Consider the following 8,023-nt stretch of genomic DNA (forward strand, 5'->3'; position numbering starts at 1 on the left):
ACGGCTACTGTAGGTACACGTAACATGATACTAGAGGCGTGCATTATTTGAACTCGAGACGAGGCAAGATGCGCCTTGCTGCATATGCAACCACCATTACGCATGAGTGGCATGTGCAATCTAAATTACTATAGAGTATTCGCGTCATAATTAGGTAGATACTTCGATATATGACGGTGCAATGTGAACTGTGTGGAATTGTATGCGACAACTTGAAGACGATTTCCGAAAAGTAACGTAAGTCGTGGATGTCGGTTATTTTTAAGAGATGTCGCATACCACAGCCCACTGTGTTGCTTATTCAAAAGAAGTAAAATACGTCGGCAGAAATATTTCTAGGATGATCCAGCACTTACAAACGCATAATATCAATGAAGAGGAATCGTCACAGAACACTTCCGGCCCGGTCTGAATCACAAGAAACTACCCTGCCGACAACGATTGTGAGGCATCCAGGTAGGTTTACATCCTAATAACAATTATTAACAAATTATACCGGTTATTCAGCTAAAACTTCCACCTGACCATAACTCGTGAACAGTTTAAGATACAGACATTCTGTTTCCACTTTAGTTAATAGTATTAAGGGGTTCATAGTTGAACATGCTGTACATTTCCAGGCTTTTAACAAAATGTATTGGCTCACATGTTTTCATAAGAGAACGTTATTTCATGCAATAACTGCCAACGATATACTACCGGTATCAAGTTTACAGTCGTAGTTAGTGGTACGTCGCACAGCTTGCGCTACAGGAGGATCGGTCTCGGGATTCTCGCGAGAGTCTCGAGATCTGCGACGTCAGTCTCGAGTCTCCAGTGAGAGCGTTGCCCATCACTACAGAATACGACAGACCATTGAGAGACCTAAGTAGGAACAAAGCACCAGGAATTGATGACATACCCTCAGAATTACTGACTGACTGCCTTAGGAGAAACCAGCATTGGGAGGTTATTCTGTTTAATGTGTAAGATGGATGATACAGGAGAAGTGCCATCCGATTTTCAGCAGAATGTTGTTATAACTAGAGACGAGAATTACAGGCACTAAAAACAGTTAAAATAGGCAGGCAAAAAGGCTCTTAAATTAGCCAAAATAGGCATGTAAATAGGCACTAACATGTAAAATAGGCATGAAAAATACTTATAATTTAATAACACACTCGATAACTATAAAAGAAATTTACAACAAGTAACTTTTCAATGTTCTCAACAATCTTGTTCTCCTGTCGGGCAGAATGTTTTGTACTGAGAGAAAGATCTCTCAACGTCACAGGAAGTGATTGGACAAAACTTCAATGAAGCCACTTCATCTGGTTTTAGTTAACTGCTTCATCTACCTCACCTCGTAGCACCCTGGATATTTTTACCGTCTTTTTTCATAATGGATTCACTGGGTGAGTTGGCTGTGCAGTTAGGGACGCAGCTGTGAGCTTGCAAATAGGCGATAATGGGTTTGAACCCAATGTCGGCACCCCTGAAGATGGTTTTCCGTGGTTACCCATTTTCACACCAGGCAAATGCTGGGGCTGTACCTTAATTCAGGCCATGGCCGCTTCCTTCCCGTTCCTAGGCCTTTCCCATCCCATCGTCGCCATAAGACCTATCTGTGTCGGTGCGACATAAAGCAAATAGCAGAAAACAAATAGCACACTTTCACTTTTAATAAAAACATTTACAGTGTCACTAATATATTTAAGAAGCAAAACGTCAATATCTTCTCGCACTAGCAACAGTAATACAAATGTTCTTCACAATTCTAACTTAGTCAACAAACCTAACCCATTTACAAAGTCAGGTATTTACAGGTACCGGTGCAACGACTGTAACAGTGCTTATGTTGGACAAACAGGTAGGAATTTTAAGATTAGATATGCAGAACATCATAATGCAATCAGGTATAATAGGTTTTCTGCAGTAGGTCAGCAAATTCATGGCTTTAAACACTAGTTTAATGGAACAGATCAAGACTTAACAATATTGGACATGTTGAGTAAGGGCCCTTTGCTAGATACCACGGAAGTCTGCTACATGCATTTAGACCAAAATTTCAACCTGAATTTGAACTTTAATTACATTTCCGAAAAGTCCAGAATCTTATTATATTTATTTATTTATTCACGAAGCACAAGATACAGCTACACTGAGCAAATTTCACTTGCACTGTCAACAGACTATTTAACAAATGTAAACTTTCATAATAAAATATAACAAACATAACAATATATAACAAGATCAGGTACATAGCTTACTAATAACAACTGTCCAAATCAAAAACCTTGAGAATGTCCATGTTCATAGCCAAGTCGTCGTGGGTCAAGGTGACTGTATAATCCCTTCACATCTTATCTTTAAGATGTTCCACTGAGCTCGATAGCTGCAGTCGCTTAAGTGCGGCCAGTATCCAGTAATCTGGAGATAGTGGGTTCGAGCCCCACTGTCGGCAGCCCTGAAGATGGTTTTCCGTGGTTTCCCATTTTCACACCAGGCAAATGCCGGGGCTGTACCTTAATTAAGGCCACGGCCGCTTCTTTCCACTTCCTAGGCCTTTCCTTTCCCATCGTCGCCATAAGACATATCTGTGTCGGTGCGACGTAAAGCAAATAGCAGTAAGATGTCCTTATTTCAGTTTTCAATAGTGTTAAACTTCCCAAAAACAGTTTGTTCTTTCAGATTATATGTAACATGTTGTCGCATTATCCTTCCCTACCACACCCACCTGACTCCGCCCCATTCACTACCCCTCTTCCCCTCCCTCCTGACCCACCCCTTCCCCTCCTTTAACCTTGCTCTATGTTGCTAGCAAGCCCAGCACTTTGTTCCTCTCTAGACTCAGTATTCATAACAGGCCGCTCGAGGCGAGTACCCGACTAAAGCTTTTCATTTCTTACTCCCTTTTTTATCGTCTTATTCTCATCTAAAAGCTTTTCCTTTTCACACTTCAGATCCCGCATAGGATCGAGAAATTTCTTGTTTTATAACGTCTTCAATATCTATGTCTGTATCGAGATCCACTAGCTTAATTACATCACGGCTTAATGTTTCACCTTATGAAAACTGATGGTACAAGTCAGTACTAAGTTTACATATTTTATCTTATTGTCAACATTCTACAGAGGGACAACATTTTACGTCAGTTTTTAGATGAAAACATTCAAAATCCACAGAGGAACAACATTTTACGTCAGTTGTTAGAAGACAACATTCAAAACTATTTCCGTGGTCAACAACGCCACACTTAAGACTCAAAACTTTAAAAAGTGATCAAAAATCATTCAAATATTTTTTAATACTTTTCACCTTTGTTTTACAACTTGACTAACAAGTTTTTAACTTGCAAATATTTTAGGAATGATTTTCTCTTTAAACACTACCATATTTTGTATTTTATCTCATCATTGTTATTTCATTATTAAGGGTCCATAGTTTGTATTCAACATGTGTATATCTTTGTTCATTTGTCCTATTTTGGCTGATGATGTTGTCCAAGACATCGAAACCGGTACCAAATAAATAATGTTGTGATTTTGAATTAGCAACATACTTTGTATTGAAAAAGGTGGATCAATTGCTCTCTTCTTTTTTGTATGTTAATCTCCATTCAATACAGACCAAAGACAAAGTTTTTAATATTAAATGATCTTAAGAGGACTGAATAATTGTTATTTTATCTGACTCTGCAAAAGATCTGGAAAAATTGTTGAATGGTATGGACAGAGTCTCAGAGGAGGAATACAAGATGAAAATAAATAGAAGTCCAGAACAAAAGTAATGGAGTGTGGTCGAACAAGGTCAGATGATGCAGGAAATATTACATTAGGAAATGAAGTCTTAAAGGAAGTAGATGAATATTGTTACTTGGGTAGTAAACTACTGATGGTAGAAGTAAGGAGGACATAAAATGCAGACTAGCACAAGCAAGGAAGTCTTTTCTTAAGAAATTTGTTCACCTCAAACATTGATATAGGAATTAGAACGATGTTCTTGAAGACTTTTGTCTGGAGCATGGCACTGTATGGAAGTGAAACATGGACGAAAACTAGCTCAGAAAGAAAGAGAATAGCAGCTTTTGAAATGTGGTGTTACAGAAGAATGCTGAAGGTCAGATGGGTGCATAGAATCATGAATGAAGAGATACTGAATCTAATTGGTGAGAGGAAATTGATTTGGCTAAATTTGACCAGAAGGAGAGATAGAGTGATAGGGCACATCTTAAGATACCCAGGACTTGTACAGTTAATTCTTGAGGGAAGTGTAGGTGGTAAGAATGGTAGGGGTAGACCAAGATACGAATATGACAAGCAGATGTAGGATGTAGTAGTTATGTAGAAATGAAAAGGTTAGCACAGGATGGGGTGGCATGGAGAGCTGTAGCAAACCAGTCTATGGACTGATGACTCAAAGAACAAGAAGTTTCCTATTTAGATGGGTAAGTTTCAACTACTAGCAGATTGGTTTTCTGGACACCGTCTTGATTTTCCAGAACATATATGCTGAAGCCATTAAAACTATAATTAAAAATCCCTTATTAACTTGGAACTGCAGGAGATCCCTGGTAATCTGAACTATGGCTGCGATGTCTGTTAAGATAATCTTTCAATCGATCATTGTTGATCTGCATTTCGGGTTGTTGCTCAGGTGACTGATTTCCTATCAATTGTTTACCTACTTGAATGATTTCAAAGAGCCCTGAAGTTTACTGAACATTTTTCTTTATAAATTATTCCAGTCCTTAATTCCTATTCCTATAATGAATATTTTTTCCAGTTTGTACTCTATAAACAGTATAATAGAACCACACAATGTTGCCATGCTGACCTAAGTGGTTGTGACACTGGCACATTCAAGCCAGTTTAGTTTCTTATGCCAAAAGGAATTTTTTCTACCGACCTCTATAGCTGCAGTCGCTTAATTGCGGCCAGTATCCAGTAATCGGGAGATAGTGGGTTCGAACCCCACTGTCAGCAGCCCTGAAGATGGTTTTCCGTGGTTTCCCATTTTCACACCAGGCAAATGCTGGGGCTGTACCCAGGGGCGAAGCGTCAGGGGAGACAGGGTAGACAGCGTGTACCCTTAACATTTTGTGAAAGAAATATTGTCTAGTTAATTCAATTACTTTTTAGAACATTAATTATTTCCAGATTCGTGGCGTTATTGTATTCCCCGCTTTTCTTATTTTCGTCTCACTTCGGCAATGCTAAGGCTCGCGTTAGTTACACGAAGCACGTAGGCGAAAGTAGACGCTGTCCATTCTGTGTATTTTCCCTTTGATTTTCAAAGCTTTCAGATAGAGCAACACTAACGCTATCTGTAGGTTCTGACTGTGGAACTATGACTTTCCTATAGCGAGATGTCTCCGCCCAGTAGACAGACTCACCAGCGTCTCTTCTTGCTCCCATTGGCTAGTATTTGGATCTCTCTGATTAAGGTGCTCTTATTGGCTGCCATCTTAGACATGCTTTTAATGTTATTAATTTGAATTTACTTTATTATAAGACACGTCTAAAAATAAATTAATAATATTTAAATACGAAGTAGAGTAAACTTACACCTAATAAATGAATGTCAGCATCAAAACCCTTCAAGTATGTGCATTTTCTTGCCCGCCAATATTAGTTGCGGTATTATAACCCCAACAACTATTGGCTTCCAGTCTTAATAAGCTACTCCAGAGTACGCATACGGAAAACATTGCTTAACTTGATGCTGTATATTCCATTAAAGTCAGTTTCTAGTGAACGCGCTATGAGTGCATTCAAATGAATTGAAACGTAGTTAAGGAATTGGATGACCAACCAGAGACTGTCTAACTTGGGAACTCTAGCTATAGAGAATAAATTTCTGTGGAATTTTAGCAAGACGCCTGACTTCAAGACGAGAGTAATAGATATACAGTATTTGCCGAAATGAAGGACAGGCTAATTAAACTCATTTACAAGAATATTGTTGAAGGTGACTTGTACGAACAACTATTTATTTCTTATTTCTCTTATTAAATCTACATAACAATGAACTATATTGCTATTTTTATTCGAAAAGTATGTTATTTCACAACTCCCGCGTCCTATTTCGTATATATTTAAAAATAAAGCAAGTGCACGTAGGGATATAGGTTGTTATAGGGTTTGTCTTATTTTCAGAGTCATTAATATAATACTGAATACAGATGCATGCGTCGAAAACAAAATTCCATATAATAATATTATTAAAACAGTTTAAATAAAAGAAATCTCTGTCTACCCCCTTACTTAGTTCGCGCTTCGCCACTGGCTGTACCTTAATTAAGGCCACGGCCGCTTCCTTCCCATTCCTAGGCCTTTCCTGTCCCATCGTCGCCATAAGACCTAAAACAAATAGCCAAAAATAATGTTTTGACCCACAATCACCCTCTGACTATCGTCCTATGTCCATACACCCTGCGCTTTCTAAAGCCTTTGAATGTTTAGTATACGGGCAAGTTCTGGAATACCTAAATAAAAATGCTCTTTTAGACCCTCTGCAATCAGGATTTAAGAAGGGTCACAGTATCGCGACAGCACTTTTGAAGGTTACTAAAGACATTAGAAACGCTATGGACAAATGACTGCGCACTATACTTATCCTTTTTGACTTCAGTAGCGCCTTTGACACTATAGTAATTCTGTCTATGATAAAGAAAATGGAACTGCTAAATTTCGACCTGGCTGTGCTTAAGGTTTTTAGTTCCAAACAACAAGGCCTCTAAATGGAAAATAAAACTTAGTGTTGCCCCACAGGGCAGTATTCCAGGGCCCCTAATTTTCTGTATTTGTATCAATGACATACCATCTGTGACAGGATATAACACACACCACCTCTATGCTGACGATCTTCAAATATATAGACACTGCAAGACAAGATATTAACAATGACCTCCTACGACTAAGTGTATATGCACAACAAAATGCTCTTATACTAAACTGCACAAAATCTCAATCATAATTGGATCACGAAAATTACTGAGCTGCTCAAACAATGTCGCTAATCCCATCTATCCTACTGAATGGTAACATTATTCCCTACGGTAAAACCGGTAAAAATCTCAGCGTAATGATGAATGAAACAGTTGATTGGTCTGATCACACGAAAGAAATACGTAAAAATATTTTTGGAGTTCTTCACCCTCTTAAACGGCAGAGGGATGTATTTCCATTTGAGCTACAGGCCAAACTAATACAGACACTCATTCTCCCTATTCTTGATTATTGTGATGTTTTAGTTGATGACGAGGGAAGAAACGCTTAAAGTTCAACGAGCACTGGATTCCTGCTTGTGATGTATTTACAATATAGGGTACAATGTTCATATCACCCCATACTATCAGGCTGTCTCATGGCTGATGTCTGATAAACGTCGGCAGCTACACACTTTAACGATGGTGTTTGGAGAGGTAGGTGAAAGTCAGCCACTGTATATTTCTTCTAAATTCATCTTTTTATCATTATTTCACAACTTAAATACACGTTCTAGATTCATTCTATCTATTCCACTGCATCACACAAATAAAATTAATGGAATATTTGTGGTAACTGTTGCCAGATTATGGAATACCCTGCCAGCTCAGGTCAGAGAACCTGTCGAGACTACCTGCTGAGGACAACTGACTGAATGGTTGAAGTATGAATGTGTGCGAGCCTGAGGATTAGTCATTTTAAGAGTTTTTAATATTATTTAGTTAGTAATTTATTTAAATGTATTTTCAATTCTATTAATGTATGTAGTTTTAACTATTTTAAGTATCTCAGTATTTCATTTAAGATTCTGATTAGTATGTGGTTAAGTGTACGAGGGGGTCTAGAGCCCTAACTTCGCCACTGTGCAGAAGGCACTAATAAATAAACAAATAAGTAAATAAACAAATAAATATATAAATACCTAAATCTAGAATGTAAAGCGTATGGGTACTGATATTTTGTTAGTTGGTAAAGAAAAATACGTGTCACAACATATGCTGGGTAGGGTTAACCTTGTCCTATTAGTTTCCCCCGCGGTTAGGGCCATGCAGCTG

This window comes from Anabrus simplex, chromosome 4 (assembly GCF_040414725.1).
Source record: "Anabrus simplex isolate iqAnaSimp1 chromosome 4, ASM4041472v1, whole genome shotgun sequence".
Taxonomy (NCBI): Eukaryota; Metazoa; Arthropoda; class Insecta; order Orthoptera; family Tettigoniidae; genus Anabrus; species Anabrus simplex.